Here is a 19,535-nt window from a genome sequence, read left to right as displayed (position 1 = left end):
CATATCAAAATATCCTCGATCTTTCCTTCTAAGTATGCCAAATATCGATGTAACAACCCGTTTTTGGGTCAAATCGGAACAGTGGTTTCGGGACCACAAATCTGAAGTAGGAATATTTATTTTATTATTTCTTTAAGTTCTACAGTATGATTAAATGATTGTGTGAAAATTTCGTTAAGAAATTTCATCAATTGAGTGTCTAATTTGGCTAGAACTACTAAATTGCAACAGGTTAAAAACTTGAGTTCTCTATGTTTAAATTGCCTAATTGCTATGAATTCTTAAATTAGAGGTCCTTAAATGGTAATTAGACTATTATAATTTGGTATGGACAAAACTGGACATGGTTAGATAAAATTTCAATTTTAAGTGAAGGGTATTTTAGTCATTTGGTAAATAAAAACAAAATTAACTAATAAAAAGATGTCTATCTTCCCAATTTCATCCTCCCATAGCTGAATTTCACAATGAGTCCATAGCTAGGGTTTTTTCCACTTCCAAACTTGATTGTAAGTTTGTTCTTGCCCCATTTTTCATGATTTTTATGTTTTTGAAGTTGTCTCAACTTAATCTAGCCTTTTGTATTTTGATTTTTGATGGTAGAAAATGCATGTTTATTGTTTGTTAAACGACTTTTGTAAAGTGATTTTTAGTAAAAATGACAAATAGGGACTTATTTGTAAATGTCTATAAAATGGGTAGAAAAATGTGGACTGTCATAAGCATGAAAAAGGCTTGGCTAGGCTTGGATTGTGATGAAATTGAATGAAATTCATTTTACGAGCCCAGGGACTAAAATTTAAAATGCTGAAAAGTTAGGGGAAAAAATATAAATTTTGCCATAGTGTGTTTTTGGGCTGAATTGAACAATGTGATAATTAAATAAGTTAAATTTGGTATTATAGATCAAAAAAAATGAAGTTCAGGTCAAGATTAAGGGAAAAATAAAGTAATTGATGAATAGCTCCCTTTAGTCATTTTTGTAATCGAAGTAAGTTCGTGTGTTAAATAAGCTTTAATATAATTGTATTTAAATACTTTAATATTGCATGAACTGTGTAATTGATTGTGTGGACAACTTTAACTCTACGGACGAGTTCAACGACGGTTCGATAAGCAAGAAATCTCGTTTAAACTTAGGAATAGATTAGGATACAAGTGACATGTCACTAGGGTTACCATGTGTTATGTGATTATGTGATCTGGGTGCTGGTCTCGTATGTCTTACCGGTGGCTGAGTATACCAACATATGTTACGGTTACTTGACAGCTTGTGTGAGCAGCATCGAGTAGCTACGTCTTGACTAACAGCTTGTGTGAGTAGGCTCGTTGATTAACTCGAGAACGAGCAATTATGCGATATGAGATTGAGGTAGCATTGGCTACATATGTGGCACTTAGTGTGCAAGATTCCCAAGTATCCAACATTATTATTTCGAGTGGTTCACAGGTATGTCAAAGATGAAAATAAGTGTAAATTCATTATGAGATGGTACAGGTATGTACTTGCAACTTATGATTATTAATTCGTGAAATGATGATTTCAAGGTAAGTTGTGATGGAAGTGAATTATGATCTTAAGATTGTGGTAAATTATGTCATCTTATGTTATAATACTTGCATGATTAATGTATGGTAAGGTTGCTTATTCCTTCATACAAGCTTACTAAGCTATATAGCTTACTCTGTTTTATTTTCAATGTTTTATAGTGTCGCCAAACTAGCTCTGGATTGGAGATCGTCGGAAGTCACATTTTGTTTAAGGTGATTTGGTATTTAGCCATGTAATTGGCTTATTTTGGCTAAAATGATTGTAAGCCCATTTATATAAGTATACGTGTTACTGCCTTCTTGTTTTTGTGTTTGATAATGGGTTGCTATGTGTTTATTATGGTTAAATGACTTGTTGTGAAATGGCTGAGATGGGTCCTTTGGTGTACTAGGAAATATAAGTAGAATTATGCATGATGAAAGTATTTATGTTGATACTTGTGAATGTGAGTTTGGTATGAATTGATTTGGTAAATTATGCTATAGTAAATAAGTTAAGTGTTGGTAATGAATAATATGATTAAGCCTTGTTTACAAATGTTTTGGTTGCTTAAACATGCCATGGATTATGCTATTGAACTTGTGTGTGTGTAGGTGTAAATGAGGGTGATAATTGGCTTGGTAAATAGCCTTATTTTGTCCACACGGTAGACACACGGGCATGTGTCTACGCCGTGTGGGACACACGGTCTGCCTCATGGGCATGTGTTCTGGCCGTGTGTCCCCTGCACCTTAACTTTAAGAAAAAGAATGCTCAAAATTGAGCACACAGGTAGAGACACGGGCGTATGTCTTAGCTATATGAGGGACACAGCCTCAGACACGAGTGTGTGTCCCCAATGTGTGAAGTCTACACCTATTTTATGAAAATTAAATTAACTACACGGCCTAGCACACGGGCGTGTGACTTGGCCGCGTGACATCAATTTGTTCATGCATTGCAAAACAGAGAGTTACACGGGTTAGGGACACGGGCATGTGTGACCACATGGGCGTGTGACCCCTGTTCATAGCAAAACTTTTCTAAGTTTTGTAAAAATTTCCTAAGTGCTTGGTTTAGTCCTGAACCACTTTCAAAGCATGTTTCGGGCTCGTAGGCTCCTGTTAGGGACTTTATGGTTGAATGCGAATGGTTTTAACTTGGATGAAAATTTATGACCCGAAATTGTATGTTTGCTCGCTTTCTAAGTCTGGTAATGCCTCGTATCCTGTTCTAGCATTGAATACGGGTAAGGGATGTTACAATCGAGCTGCCAATTGGAGTGTCACAGTTGTGGGTCCTACTTCATCTATTTCCAACATCTTAAAAATAGACTTGGGCATCAAGTTGATGCTTGCTCCTAGACCACATAAAGCTTTACAACAGTAATATTCTCCAATATTATAGAGTATAGTAAAGCTTCAAGGAACCTTTATTTTTGGAGGTAGTGCAACACCCCCTTACCCGAGACCGTTGCCGGAGTCGAACACGAGGCGTTCACAGACTTAAATAGTAGACTATACTGTTTGTTTCTCTTAATAGTAGACTCAATAAGGAATCTATAAATATAAATTATGACTCCTAATTATTTTTGTAAATATTTTAGTGAATTTCTAACTTCAGAATAGGGGATTCAGAAATTTCTCTAACCTTGTTCCACAGAAACTCAAATTTCTCATAAAATAAAACTCATTTACCTGTTTTGTTTCTTCCATATGAAAATAGGCTCAATAAGATTCAATTTCATATTTTATTCATAATCTAATTCTGTCTCTACTATTTTTAGTGATTTTTCAAACTCACATCATTGTTGTTGTATGATATTATTTTATAGCGAATTTCACCTTTTTATGAATTTCCATGGATTAGATAGCACATTAAGTATACATAACACCAAATATGATCTTGATTAGCCATTCCAATGGCTAATCATTACCAAACATTTCCTTACCACCCAATAGCCATATTATCAGATCATATACACAAAATGATTATTATGCTATACATGCCATACTCAAAATATACAAGCCACTATACCAAAATGGTCCATGGATAGTGTGAGCGAGCCTTTGATCGTTCCCAATTTCTAAGCTGGCTTGTCGAAACTATAAAGAATGGAAAAGAGGGAGTAAGAATAAATGCCTAGTAAGTTCACATGTAAATAGCAAGTAACATAATCATGCAATCCAACATAAAACATCATTTGTATAACTATCACCAAGACATTCATGTTAAATTTGCATTTACTATCTTACACCAAGACATTCATGTTACATTTGCATTTACTATCTTACCACGATTTCATCATACCAAGTTCTCAACCCGAGGTTTTAAGCGCATACCTGTCCAAATTTTCTCATTTACCACACTTACCAACATGTCACCTTCGTCTTAAGTATTCTCCTTATTCACTTAAGATTCACCCGTTGAACACATCGAAATATAATTTGGATACACGAATTGCATGCACATAAGTGCCATACCCGCAGCTAGTCAAACTCAATATCCTGCGGAAATTATGTAGCCAAGCTACCATGTAACCCGCTCATAAGCAAACTCGGACTCAACTCACCAACCTCGGGCATTCGCATCCATAAGTGAACTCGGACTCAACTCAACGAGTTCGGATGCCTAGTTACGTCTCACGAACTCGGACTCAACTCAACGAGCTCGGAACTCAAATATCCTAGTGACATGTCACTCGTATCCTAATCTATTCCCAAGGTTCAAACGGGATTTTCCTCAATCACACATCTTTGCTGTCTTCCACGGAATGTCGAAACTGATACTTGATAGCATTTCATATTTATCAAGTAACTCACATAATTTGCATATTACTAAATAATAATCCACAAAGCATAATATTTCATGATAATAATCATCATATCATATAAATAACATTAAATTACTTAAAATGACAATTATGTTACTACATTTACACCTGAACTTACCTCGGTACAAAATGTTAGAAATCGAGCCTATTCCTCGTAAACTTTATTTTTCCCTCGATCACGACTCGAATCTTGTTTCTCTTGATCTAAAATAAAAAAATTTAGCTTATTTAATACTCACATTTATTAAAACAGTCCTTGACTCAAACTTTGGAAAAATTACATTTTTGCCCCTAAACTTTTACATATTTACACTTTTGCCCCAAGGCTCAGAAATTAAACTTCATCTTATTTTCTTATGTTTTATGACATGCTGAGAATTTTTCCCTTCTATGGAAACATCAAATACTCACTTTAACATGTACTTATGAACATTAGGTATTTTTACCGATTATGTCGTTTTACTCGTTTTGAAGTAAAATCGCTTAGCAAAAGTTGTTTAACACAATTTCAAGCTTCATATTCTACCATAAAACATCAAAATAAACACATTGCACCTATGGGTTTTTTTCCAAATATAAACCCTAGGTTAAATTATTGCTAGAATAAGCTTAATCAAGTTACCGGGACTCTAAAAACGTAAAGAACATTAAAAACGGGGCTAAAATGGACTTACAATTGAGCTTGGAAGCTTGAAAAACCCTAGCTATGTCTTCCTCATGTGAAATTCAGCCAAGGGGTTGAAGATGGACAAAAATTGGCTTTTAATTTTGTTTTTAATTCATTTTAATAACTAAATGTCCAAAATGCCCTCAATTAAAAATTATGGTGTTTTATCTTCCTTTAGGTATTTTTGTCCAAACTAGTATAATGGTCTAATTACAATCCAAGGACCTCCACTTTAAAAACCCATTACTCACAAGTACTTAGTACCTTTGTGAACTAGAACACACATTTTACAACTTTTGCAATTTAGTCCTAAATATCAAATTGGACCCTCTATCGATAAAATTTCTAAACGAAATTTTCACAAAATCATGAAAACATTCCATAGACCTTAAAATGATAATAAAATAATTATTTCTATCTCAGATTTGTGGTCCCAAAACCACTATTCCAATTAGGCCCTAATTTGTGCTATTACAACACCGCCCCCTTTAGGGATTTTCGTCCCCGAAAATCTTACCGGTAAACAGGTGTGGGTATTGATTGCTCATAGTTTCCTTGGGCTCCCATGTAGCATCTTCTACCCTGTGCTTTTGCCACAATACTTTCACAACAGCGATACTTTTATTTCTTATTTGCTTGACCTCCCGAGCTAAAATCTTAATCGGTTCTTCATTGTAAGTCATGTCCGGTTGTAGCTCAATTTTCGTCGGTGAAATTACATATGAAGGATCCGAACGATACCAGCGTAACATAGATACGCAGAACACATCATGAACCTTCTCTAATTCAGGTGGTAATGCTAACCAATATGCTACCAGTCCAACTCTTTCAATTATCTCACACAGTCCGATAAAACGCGGACTCAACTTGCCTTTCTGACCAAATCTAAGAACTTTCTTCCATGGAGACACTTTTAAAAATACCTTATCGCCGACTTGAAACTCGATTTCTTTTCATTTCAAATCTGCGTAGTACTTTTGTCTATCTAAAGCAGCTTTCAAACAATCTCGAATCACTTTCACTTTTTCTTCGGTTTCTTTAATTAGATCAACTCCGTAAATCTAATTTTCTTTGAGTTCAGTCCAATATAATGGCGTCCGACACTTTTGACCGTACAATGCTTCATAATGTGCCATCTTTAAACTCATCTGATAACTATTATTGGCAAATTCTACCAACGGTAAGTATCTTTCCGAACTACCTTGGAATTCCAATACACAACATCTGAGCATGTCTTCAAGAATCTGAATTACTCTCTCTGATTGTCCAACAGTCTGTGGATGGAAGGCAGTGCTGAAATTTAACTTCGTACCTAGTGCCTCTTGCAACTTTTGCCAAATTCGCGATATAAATCTCGGATCTCTATCCGAAATGATCAACATAGGTACTCCGTGAAGTCTAACAATCTCACTGATATATAATTCAGTTATTAAGAGAATAATCAGTACATACCGAAATAAAATAAGCTGATTTAGTTAATCTGTCGACTATTACCTAGATGGCATCTTTCTTCCTCGGAGTTAACGGTAACCCTGATATCTATAGTAATTCGATCCCACTTCCACTCAGGAACCATGATAGGCTAAAGTAGTCCCGAAGGGTGTTCAGCTTTCATTTGTTGACAAATTAAGCATTTCGATATGAACTCGAAGATATCTCTTTTCATTCCGTTGCACCAATACATTTTCTTCAAGTCATTATACATTTTTGTACTGCCCAGGTGAATTAACAAAAAACCACTATGTGCTTCATGCAAGATCTTTTGAATCAACTCATCATTTTCAGGTACAAAAATCCGATCTTTAAACATCAAGCAACCATCAGAACCGATTCTGAAATCTAATCCTGTATCAACCTCACATTGCTTCCTCTTGGCTTCTAAATCTTTGTCACTTTTCTGAGCTTCACAAATCTCTTGTAAAAACATCGGTCTTGTTCTCAACTCTGCTAGAATCAAACCATCGTCAGACATCGTCAACTGAGTATTATGGCTCTCAAAGCAAACAACGACTTTCTACTTAAAGCATCAGCAACCACATTCGCTTTACCCGAATGGTAGTCAATCACAAGCTCGTAATCTTTCAATAATTCTAACCATCTCCACTGTCTCAAATTCAAGTCTTTTTGTGACATCAAGTACCTGAGACTTTTGTGGTCAGTATATACTCAGCACTTTTCACCATACAAATAATGTCGCCAAATCTTCAAAGCAAACACTATAGTAGCCAATTCCAAATCATGAGTCAGATAATTCCTTTTGTGAGGTTTCAATAGTCTCGAAGCATAAGCCACCACTTTTCCTTCTTGCATAAGTACACATCCCAAGCCATTTAGAAAAGCATCACTATACACCACAAATTATTTACCTGACTCGGGTTGTACTGACACTGATGCCTTAGTCAGTAACTTTTTCAATTTCTCAAAGCTTTGTTGACATTCTTCCATCTATTCAAATTTAACATCTTTTTGGAGTAGCCTGGTCATAGGAGTAGCAATTATAGAAAATCCATTTACAAACCGTTGATAATAACTAGCTAGACCCAAGAAACTTTTAACCTCAGTTACATTCTTCGGTAGTTTCCAATCAACAATAGCCGAAATTTTACTAGGATCAACCCGTATACCATCACCTGAAATAATATGACCTAAAAATCCAACTTCTCGAAGCCAAAATTCACTCTTACTAAATTTGGCATACAACTGCTTATCTCTCAAAGTTTGCAAAACTATCCTCAAGTGCTCAGCATGCTCTATCTCATTGGTCGAATAAATTAAGATATCATCAATAAATACCACAACAAACTTATCCAAGTATTTCTGAAATATGCGATTCATTAAATCCATAAACTCAGCAGGAGCATTTGTCAAACCGAATGGCATAACTAAAAATTCACAATGGTCGTACCTTGTTCTAAAAGCAGTTTTAGGCACATCTGACTCTTTTTCTCACAGCTGGTAATATCCAGACCTCAAGTCAATCTTTGAAAACCATGTCACTCCTTTCAGCTGATCAAACAAATCGTCAATTCTCGGCAACGGGTACTTGTTCTTGATTGTTACCTTATTTAACTGCCGATAGTCTACACACAATCTCATAAAACCATCCTTCTTTTTCACAAATAATACAGGAGCACCCCAAGGTGAAAAACTCGGTCTCACAAAGCCTTTGTCAGTCAACTATTGCAACTGCGACTTTAATTCTTTCAACTCTGTTGGTGCCATTCTATATGGAGCAATCAAGATCGAAGTTGTTTCCAGTATCAACTCAATACCAAATTCTACTTCTCTGACAGGAGGCAAACCCGACAATTCTTCTGGAAATACATCCGCAAATTCACAAACAATCGTCACTGATTCAATTTTCTTCTCAAATTCCTTTGTATTCAACACATACGCCAAATAAGCTTCATAACCCTTTCTCAAATCTCTCTAAGCCGACATCGAAGAAATCACACTAGGCAATGCCTCTGATTTTTCTGATTCAACCCGCAGGATTTTACCATTTTCACATTTTAATTCAATAACCTTTTTTTAAAATTTACTATAGTATCATGCAATGTCAACCAACCCATACCCAAAATAACATCAAATTCATCAAACGGCAACAACATCAAGTCGGCCAGAAAATAATGGCCTCTAATCATCAAAGTATATTTCTTGCATACTTTATCAACTATAACACATTTTAAGCACTCTTCAGGTGTACAAGACAATTCATCAAAAACCCAAATAGAATTCTCAAGCCAAAATTCTGCTTTCTCGGCATCATCATCAACATTTGCCCTAAATTCTTCAGCCCCTTGCTTGCGAATTCTGTCAACTGGGGTCCTATGAAATTTCATCAAATCCATACATTGAGGCATCAGGGGTACAGGTTGAATCGGGGGAGGTGGGGGAGGTTGTTGAGCATTCGGGTTCGTACGAACGAACTCGGTGTACCATGCATTCATTATCTAGAGAAAGGCTTCCCAAGCCCCTTTTCCTCCTCTTGACTAACAGTAGGAGGTTGGTTTTCAGTCGGCACCTCTCCTTCAGTAGGAGCTGGCGTATTGCTCTCTACATCATTGGCCATAGCTGGATCAGGATCCATTTACTATAAAAAAATCATTTTAAAGGTCAGGAGTCGTCACACTATCACAATATATATGCCATGTATAGCAAAACCCGTACATAGCCACGTTAGTCCGACAATCGGCTAAACTGTAGCTCTAACACCACCAAATGTAACACCCCCTTACTCGAGACCATCGCCAGAGTCGAGCACGAGGCGTTAATAGACTTAAATTATCACTTAAACAATTTCAAACAATTTATTTCACCTTTCGTAATAAACTGCCCATCTGCATCACAGTCGCTAAAAAAAATCGTATCTTGAGTTACGAAACTCAAAATTAAAATAGGTAATTTTTTCTTGAAACTAGACTCATATATCTATTTACTAATTTTCTTCCAAAATTTTTTATCGGGCCAATTAGTACAGTTTATTAGTTAAAGTTTCCCCTATTTCAGTGTCGACTGCTCTGACCTCTATTCACTACGAATCACTTTTCTCTGTGTGCAGAATTCAGATGACTATGCCATTTGATTCTCTTAAAATTAGACTCAATAAGGAATCTATAAATATAAACTATGACTCCTAATTATATTTTTATAATTTTTAGTGAATTTATAAAGTCAGAATAGGGGATTCAAAAATCGCTCTGACCCTATTCCACAAAAACTCAAATTTCTCATAAAATAAAACTCATTTACCTGTTTTGTTTCTTCCATACTAAAATATACTCAATAAGCTTCAATTTCATATTTTATTCATCATCTAATTCTATCTCTAATATTTTTATTGATTTTTAAAACTCACGCCATTGCTATTGTATGATATTGTTTTATAGAAAATTTTACCTTTTTATGAATTTCCATGGATTAGATTGCACATTAAGTATACATAACACCAAATATGATCTTGATTAGCCATTCCAATGGCTAATAATTACCAAACATTTCCTTACCACCCAATAGCCATAACATAAGATCATATACACAAAATGATTATAATGTTATACATGCCATACTCAAAATATACAAGCCACTATACCAAAATGGTCCACGTATAGTCTGAGCGAGCCTCTGACTGTTCCCAATTTTCGAGCTGGCTTGTCAAAACAACAAAGAATGGAAAGGAGGGAGTAAGCATAAATGCTTAGTAAGTTCACATGTAAATAGCAAGTAACATAATCATGCAATCCAACATAAAACATCATTTGTATAAATATCACCAAGACATTCATGTTACATTTGCATTTACTATCTTACCACGATTTCATCATACCAAGTTTTCAACCCGAGGGTTTAAGCGCATACCTGTCCAAATTTTCTCATTCACCACACTGACCAACATGTCACCTTCATCTTAAGTATTCTCCTTATTCACTTAAGATTCACCTGTTGAATACATCAGAATATAATTTGGATACACGGATTGCATGCACATAAGTGCCATACACACAGTTAGACAAACTAAATAGACTGCGGAAATTATGTAGCCAAGCTACCATGGAACCTGCTCATAAGCGAACTCGGACTCAACTCAACGAGCTCGGGCGTTCGCATCCATAAGTGAACTCAGACTCAACTCAACGAGTTCGGATGCCTAGTTACATCTCACGAACTCAGACTCAACTCAACAGGCTCGAAACTCAAATATCTTAGTGACATGTCACTCGTATCCTAATCTATTCCAAATGTTCAAATGGGATTTTCCTCAATCACACATCTTTGTTGTCTTCCACGGAATGTCGGAATTGATACTTGATAGCATTTCATATTTATCAAGTAGCTCACATAATTTGCATATTACTAAATAATAATCCACAAAGCATAATATTTCATGATAATAATCATCATATCATATAAATAACATTAAATTACTTAAAATGACAATTATGTTACTACATTTACACCTGAACTTACCTCGGTACAAAATGTTAGAAATCGAGCCTATTCCTCGTAAACTTTATTTTTCCCTCGGTACAAAATCTTGTTTCACTTGATCTAAAATAAAAAATTTAGCTTATTTAATACTCACATTTATTAAAACAATCCTTGACTCTAACTTTGGAAAAATTATATTTTTGCCCCTAAATTTTTACATATTTACACTTTTGCCCCAAGTGTCAGAAATTAAAATTCATCCTATTTTCTTAGTTCTATGACATGCTGATAATTTTTCGCTTCTATGGCAACATCAAATTCTCACTCTAGCATGTACTTATGAACATTAGGTATTTTTACCGATTATCTCGTTTTACTCGTTTTCACGTAAAATCGCTTAGCAAAAGTTGTTTTACACAATTTCAAGCTTCATATTCTACCATAAAACCTCAAAATAAACACATTTCACCTATGGGTATTTTTCCAAATATAAACCCTAGGTTAAATTATTGCTAGAATAAGCTTAATCAAGTTATCGGGACTCCAAAAATGTAAAGAACATTAAAAACGAGGCTAAAATGGACTTGCAATCGAGCTTGGAAGCTTGAAAAACCCTAGCTATGTCTTCCTCATGTGAAATTTGGCCAAGGGGTTGAAGATGGACAAAAATTGGCTTTTAATTTTGTTTTTAACTCATTTTAATAACTAAATGACCAAAATGCCCTTAATTATTTTTGTCCAAACTAGTATAATGATCTAATTACTATCCAAGGACCTCCACTTTTAAAAACCCATTACTCACAAGTACTTAGTACCTTTGTGAACTAGAACACACATTTTACAACTTTTGCAATTTAGTCCTAAATATCAAATTGGACCCTCTATCGATAAAAATTCTAAACGAAAATTTCACACAATCATGAAATCATGCCATTGACCTTAAAATGATAATAAAATAATTATTTCTATCTCAGATTTGTGGTTCTGAAACCACTATTCCATTAGGCCCTAATTTAGGATATTACAGGTAGTTTGTTCTATGAGAACACACTGCACTTCTTCGTTAGTGCTACAGTCTCTAACTCTTTAAGTCTCTTCTTCTTGGACTAAATGTCCTTCATGAACTTGACATAGTTAGGCATTTTTTCCAGAGCTTCTACCAATGGTATATTGATGTGAAGCTACTTTAGAACATCCAAAAACTTATTGAATTGCACCTTATGTTTCTGTTGCTACTTTAGCTTGAATCAAACAACTTTTCCTAGAAATTGTATCTGCATCTGAAGAAGGTGTTAGCGTATAAAAATTAACTAGTTTAGATTTTACCTCTTCAGACTTTGTAGACTCCGGCTATTCTGGTGTAGGAATTTCAACTATTGGTTGATTCTCCTCTTCCTTGGCAAGTTCATCTTCAACCTCAACTACCTTGGGTTCCAAAGTCTTACCACATCATAAAGCAACTACTTTGAAATGGTCCTTACCCAAATTCCTTGGATTTTCTCCGTCACTCGACAAGGCTGTTTGCGGTCTATTACGAATCTTTATAGCTAACTAACCCACTTGGTTCTCCAAATTTTTCAGTGTTGCTGGTTGGCTTTAGATTAATTAAGCATCCAAATGTCAAAATTTCTTAACAAATTTTTATACTACATTGCTAACATGTTGTGGACATTAAAATAATAATAAAATAAATATTTTTACGTCAGATTTTTGGTCTCAAAACTACTGTTCTGATTTTACTAAAAATGAGTTGTTTCATGAAGTAATAGGGATGGATAAGGTTTGAAATAATTTAATCACACAAACCTAAAGTTATGCAAGGTAATAGAGCTCTCCCGAGTTATTATGAACCTTTAATTTAATCAGATCAGGATCTAAATTAAGCAAACACTTTCCACTTATCGTGTCCATTAATTGCCATCTGGTCATGATTGATCAATTAATTCTAATGCATTCAAACACATTTTAATGCATGAAATACATAAATGATTTTAATTGGAAGCATGAACAACTGAGACACAGAACATCATAAACATGAATGAAATGAAATTTATCAAATTAATGCAATCATTCTAGCCAAAACAAAATTAAGTCATCATTGTTAATGGACAAACATAAAAAAAATTGCAAGCATGTTGAATAACTAAGAACAAAATTAAAGAATAGGAAAGAAGAAACTATTGATGATTTCAACAATTCTATAAAAACCAATTGTGGTGGCTTCCTCTAGTTCTCGTGATTGCTCCTTTGCAAAATGCTCCTCAAGGTGGATGGCCAAGAGTGGTTTTCCACAAGGGAAAATACTAGCTAAAGGAAATGGGGAAATGGGAAGGCTTATGCGTGAAAGGGAGAAGAAAATGTTATGAATGAAAGATGAATGAATGGTGAGTGATGTTTGAAAAGTGAAATGAAGGTAGTATTTATAGTAGAGGGATAGCATGGGAGTTAGCTAAAAATCGCTTAGAAATCCCTTGAATTTCTCCCTTGCTTGGCCGACCATGAATTGGGAAGAGTGGGCTAATTTTTTTCTTGTTTAATTCTTGCTTGATTTGTGGCATGGATTGGACAACAATCAAGGTGGAAGTTAGGGGATGATTTGTTATTTCTTTGCACATGTAGGGACCTTCAGATTAATTCTCCCAGAGCTAATTTGGACTGCTCTCATGCCTTTTCCATATTTGGGTCATTCTCCCCCCTTATTGGACGGTTTTGACAACCTAATTGAGAGTAGACTTCATTCTTTTCAGCAACTATCTTCCAAGTTGGGTTGAATTCAATTTATGATTCCAATTGGTGAGCTTGTCGTCCACTTGAAGTAGAAATTAACTTGTGTTCATGTGTGATATTATTGACTCCCACATGAATTAATTTAGTGGTCTAATCTGCAGCAAATTGAGTAAAAATTAAAATGAAGCATAAAATAACAAATTTATGTAAAATTAATACTAAATTATATAAGATTACAAAACTCACTCAAATTATGTCTAATGTCTTAATATGAATTAAAATGACTCAATCGGCTACCCATATGCTTGGAATTTGCATAAATTATAAGTAAAAAGGTGCTAAATAAATCTATAAAATTTAAACATATCAAAGGTAGAGAAAGGTAAGATAGGATTAATTCAGCCCATATAGAATAGGGCCTACTAGTAGCCTTATCGAAGAAATGGCGGTAAGTACACCAAACTATTATGAGAAAAGTGAAAAAGAGAACTATGTATTGGGAGTACTATTAAGGATAAAATGTACAATTGAACCTCATCCTAAAGGGGGAAATAGGGGTACGCCTCAATGAGCACCAAGAGTTCAAAATTTAAAATTAGGGTAAGGAGAAATGATGATTTATCCCTAGAAACATGTAGGTAAAGAGAGAATCAACCAATAAAGAAAGGTAGAAGCCGCATGAGAGCTGCTAGAGCACGGTGCGGAAGTCTGATGCAAAACATGGAGTAAAGCATTTTATTAGCACTCAATTAGGTTTGCCACTTAACAAATTTGATAAATTGCATCAATGCAAAATATTCGCAAAAATAGGAAATTATAGATATATCTCAAATATTCAAACTTATTTATCGATCCATGAAAACATAATGATTTCTATCAATTTCAAAAGCCATGTGCTAAAACTCATTTGCAATTTTATGAGAAAAAATAAAATAAAAAAAGTTTATTTCATTTCTTCTTTTTTTTTTTTTGGAAAATGAATGGGATGCAATTTTATTAAATTAAATCAAACAAACAAAATAATAAAAAATTAAAAGTAGTAAAACTAAGTTTACTGGTCCAGGCCTACTTAGCCCAAACCCATTCTAAAAAATACGAATGCCTAAACGAAATAACATTTCAAGAAACCCTAAATCAGTCATCGTAGCCAATCTTCATTTCAGATGGTTTCCCTTCTTCTTTCACATTTTTATTTTCAATGTTTCTTTAGTAAACCGCCATGAATCTTAGCTTCTCCTCTCTTGGTAAAGTATTTCCATGATTAGTGAGTTTTCTCACTATTTTGGTCATTCTTCAATAGGATTGACGCATTACCCGAAACACCTTTCCATTATTGACATCCATATATTTCTTTTAAAATTCCCAAACTAATCCCTATTTTTCAAATAGAGATAGCCATTTCCCCTTTTGTAGATAGCCATTTCCCCTTTTGTCCCATTTCCCCTTTTGTAGATAGCCATTTCCCCTTTTGTCTTCAGATTCTGTCAAAGAAATATGCTTTAATTGATTATTGGCCTATCAGTTTCAACAGCTCTTGCAACCGCACTGGAGAAGCCAGACCTAAGATATGTATTTTCACTTTCCCTTAAGCCTTCTTGTGCTAATAGGTGAGCTACTTTATTCGTTTGTCTCCTTGCATGTTGAAAATCACGAGTAACAAAATTACTGTATAATCGTTTTGCATCAAGAATGTATGCTCTAATTTCTAATCCATCCTCCTCCTGACCTTTTAATTTCTTGATGGCAGTTAACGCATCACCCTCGACTTCAACTTGTAAGAAACCAGATTCTGCCCCAAAACGTATTGCCTGGACGCAGGCGAGAGCTTCTGCTGCAAATGTTGTTGGTATATGTTCGTTTCTGTAAATTTTAGTTTTTAATAGTTGACCCAAAACATTCCTTATAACGATTCTTGTACACAATCTAAAATTCTGTCTTTCAAATGCAGCGTCAAAATTGATTTTGACATTCAAACCGTTTGGTGGCTTCTAGTTTTCATTAGCAGTTGTGTTGAGAGGTATTTTCCTATTTACCCTTTCGATTTCCTATATGTAGTCTAAAATAAATTGGGCAACTTTCTCTTCTGTTTGTGCCTTATTTTCATGAAGTAGCCTATTTCTTGCAGACAATAAGCCCCATATACCACATGCAATGCTTCTTATCTGACTTTTTGATTTTTTGTCAAATAAGTAATGCATCCAATTCTAAAATTGTGTCTGATTTTGTTCCAGTGGCCATCCAATTCCTAGCCTTGTCCAAACTTCTGTTGCAAAGAAACAATCCCGAAAAAATGCTCTCTGGTTTCTTCAATATTACTACATCTTGGGCAAGTCGCAGAGTCTCTTATCTTTCATTGAACCAGATTAGAAAAAGTAGGAAGGAAGTTCTTTAACGACTTCCATACTAAAATTTTTATTTTGGATGGCAAGTTTATCTTTCAAAGTTATTTATACATGGGTTTGTAAATAATTTGGTTTTGCTGTAAATTTGTTGATAATTCTGATTGTATTAAATTTTTATACCCGTTCCGTACTGTGTAACCTCCTGAGGCTTCTTCGTGCAATATAATTTTATCCACTTCTTTTTCAAGTGAGAGAGGGATGCAAAGAATCCTTGTTGCGTCATCTTGGTAGAAGGTATACTGAATTAACTCTTTCTTCCTCTGATTTGATTTTTGTTCAATGAGTTCAAAAACTAACACAAGACTTTGGGTGCTTTATGGAAATTGAATCCTGTAGTCAGCCAAGCCTTGAATCCATGCATCATTCCAGATTTGAATTTGAGTTCCCGACCCAACTCGTTAGCCCATTCCTGTTTCGAGAAGTCCTTTTGCGGACCAAAGGCTTTGCCAGGTATATGATGGTAAACTCCCTAATCGTGCATGCATAAAATCTGAGTTTGGGTAGTATTTAGCTTTTAAAGATTTGGCTAATAATGAATTTGGATATTAAATCAAACGCCAACTTCGTTTAGCAAGAATAGCCACGTTAAAATTTGAAAGACATCGAAATCACATTCCCCCATCCTCTTTTAACTTACCCAGCTTACTCCATTCGCACCAGTGGATGCCACGTTTTTCATGATTTTTTTGCCACCAAAATTGGCTTATTATATTTTCTAATTCTTTCACAATGATTTTGGTAATAAAAAACACAATATAGTGTAGGTTGGAATGGTTTGCAGTACTGTTTTTATGGAAACCTTCTTCCCCCCTATCGACAAAAATCTTGTGCTCCACCCTCTAACCTTACTAATCATCCTGTCTTTTAAAATTTGGAAAGATCTTTTCTTATCCCTTCCAACCATATTTGGTAATCCTAGATATTTTTCTGGGTTGTTGGAGGTTTGAACTTCCAGTATGCTAGCAACCTGTTCTAGAATTTTCTTAGAGACATTTGTACTAAAATATGCTATTGACTTTTTGAAGTTAATACATTGTCCTGAGCATACTTCATACTTTCATAAAACACCTTTGAGATTATTAGTTCCTCTAACTGATGCGTCCCCAAAAAGAATGCGGTCATCTGTAAACAATAAATGTGTAATTGAGGGTCCTTTCCGAAAAACCTTTGCTCCCTTTAAAGAGGCTTCCCTAGCTGCAAGTCTCATCAAAGATGACAAGCCTTCGCTACATATTAAAAAAAGATATGGGCTCAAAGGATCACCTTGTCGCAAACCCGTCATTGGTCTAAAACTTTCGCCTATCATCCCATTCAGACAAACCAAATAAATAATCTTCTTTACACATCTCATGATTAACAATATGAAGGACTCTACAAAACCTATTTTTTGCATGACTTTTTTCAGATAAAATCGCTCCACTCTGTCATATGCTTTATGTAACATCCTAAAATAGGGCCCAGTCAGAACAGTGGTTTCGGGACCACAAATTCGATGTTGAAATATTTTTTTATGATTATTATGTGGTATAGAATATGAAAATATGCATGTGTTAAAGTTTCATGAAGAAATCCTATGAGCAAGGTGTCTAATTGGAAAATAAGGACCAAATTAAATAAAGTCAAAACTTGGATTCTAGAAGCAATTTGCATGAAATTGCTTTAGATTATTAATTAGAAGTCCTTAAAGAGCAATTTTCCCAATTTCTAAGTTTTTGGACAAAAATGGGCTTGTATGGATAAAATTTTAAAGAAAGGGCTTAAGGGCATTTTGGTCATTTGGCTAATTAATGAAATAAATTGGAAAATGAAGGCAAAAATCAGCCATCCTTCTCCCTCACCCAGCCGAATTTCTCAAGCCCTCCATAGCTAGGGTTTTCAACATTTTCAAGCTCAATAGTAAGTGCTCCCAAGCCTCATTTTTAATGTTCTTCGTATTTTTGAAATCCCGATAACTTACTCTCTCCATTTCTACCTATATTTTGAGTTAGGGTTCATGTTTTCAAAGTGACCCATGTCTGACATGTTTATTCTTTGATGTTTTATGGAGGAATATGAAAGTTGGATGTGTGTTAAACATCTTTTTCTAGGTGATTTTCATGAAAAACCCCTAAAATGACCTTTTTGCAAAAGGTGTAAAATATGTGGTAGAAATGTGAAATAATGGAAGAATGTGGGCTGCCATAAGAGGAAAGAACATTCGGCTAGACTTAGGTAATGTAGAAAATTCATGCATTTCATCATACGAGCCTAGGGACTAAATCATAAACAATGTGAAAGGCTAGGGGCAAACGGTCATTTTGTCTAGGGGCGAAATTTAAACTCAAAAAGAATAATTTGAGGTATTAATGATTCATTTTTATTGTTATAGACCCCGAGGAACAAATTCTGAAGGTCGATCGAGAAAAACGAAAGGTTTCAGAATAACCGAGACGCAAAATCCAAATGGATACCAGGTAAGTTCAAATAACTTTTAGTAAACTATTAATATGTCTAATTGCATGTTTTATGAATGTATGATAATTGGTTATAGTGATGGCATGAAAATCTATGAAATGTGTTAATAATAATGATATGATAATAAATATCCCAGTTGAAGTCAAAAAGGGAATTCGATGGATAAATCATGGCTTACATGACTTGAGATCCTGCATGTGTTGTAGAAAAGGATTTAGCCTAGACGGGTAATCCGTTGATCTCAAGTATAGAAAGGATCTAGCCTGGACGGGTGTTCCTTGAGTGATCGAGCCTCCCAAAGAATATGTGTGTGTCGAAACCATCCCTTTTTTCAAATTTTTTAAATTTTTAAATTTAATGAAAATACGAGGGAATCAACTTTTGAAAAACAAATACATGGAGTCGTCACCGATCCTTTTGTTTTAGTGTGATCAGGTCACCTAAGAATTTGGTTATTTTAATAAAATATTTTTGGTTTATTAAAACAATGGTTCTGGTCTACGAGAATATGAGAAAATAGGCTCGGGAGTCGGTTACGTATGAGGAAGGATTAGCACCCTCATTACACCCAAAATTGGTACCAAATCGATTAAATACTGTCCTTATGTCTAAAATTAAAAATGTTTTTGAAATGTGGTTCTTTTTGAGTAACCCAAGTGAGTTGCCAAAAATCTTCTTGTTTCGACTTTCAGAAGTTTATAATTCAAAAATTACAAAAGGGATGCCCAACTATTTGGTCCCACGAAAAACTGAAACTTAGCACAGTAGGGCATGATTCCTCAAATTTTCAAACATTTAACATTACCTCGCCTTAAAAAATAAGAGTGAAATTCCGAAGGGATCTTCGATTGTCTTGAACAAATGAAAAAGTGCAACCCAGCACGATAGGGCACAATTCTCAAATTGCCAAACATCTAAAATCGCCTTCGTTTTGAAAGGTTTTTAATAAACATGAGTAAAAAACCTAAAGGAATATTCAATTGTTTTGAACAA

General features: G+C 34.8%; 1 long non-coding RNA gene across 1 annotated transcript; it reads left to right on the top strand.

Moving 5' to 3' along the window:
* Nucleotides 1–14,801: 14,801 nt before the first annotated feature.
* Nucleotides 14,802–19,200, top strand: LOC107952944 (uncharacterized). Its single transcript, XR_001699008.2, has 6 exons — nt 14,802–15,293; nt 15,434–15,532; nt 15,635–15,703; nt 15,918–16,322; nt 16,425–16,538; nt 18,457–19,200. It is a non-coding gene; the product is annotated as an uncharacterized lncRNA (long non-coding RNA).
* The last annotated feature ends 335 nt before the right edge of the window (nt 19,201–19,535 follow it).

The sequence above is a fragment of the Gossypium hirsutum genome, chromosome A07 (assembly GCF_007990345.1).
Source record: "Gossypium hirsutum isolate 1008001.06 chromosome A07, Gossypium_hirsutum_v2.1, whole genome shotgun sequence".
In the NCBI taxonomy this organism is placed as follows: Eukaryota; Viridiplantae; Streptophyta; class Magnoliopsida; order Malvales; family Malvaceae; genus Gossypium; species Gossypium hirsutum.
Note: the sequence above shows the minus strand (reverse complement) of the source record. Positions and strands in the feature narration are given on the sequence as shown.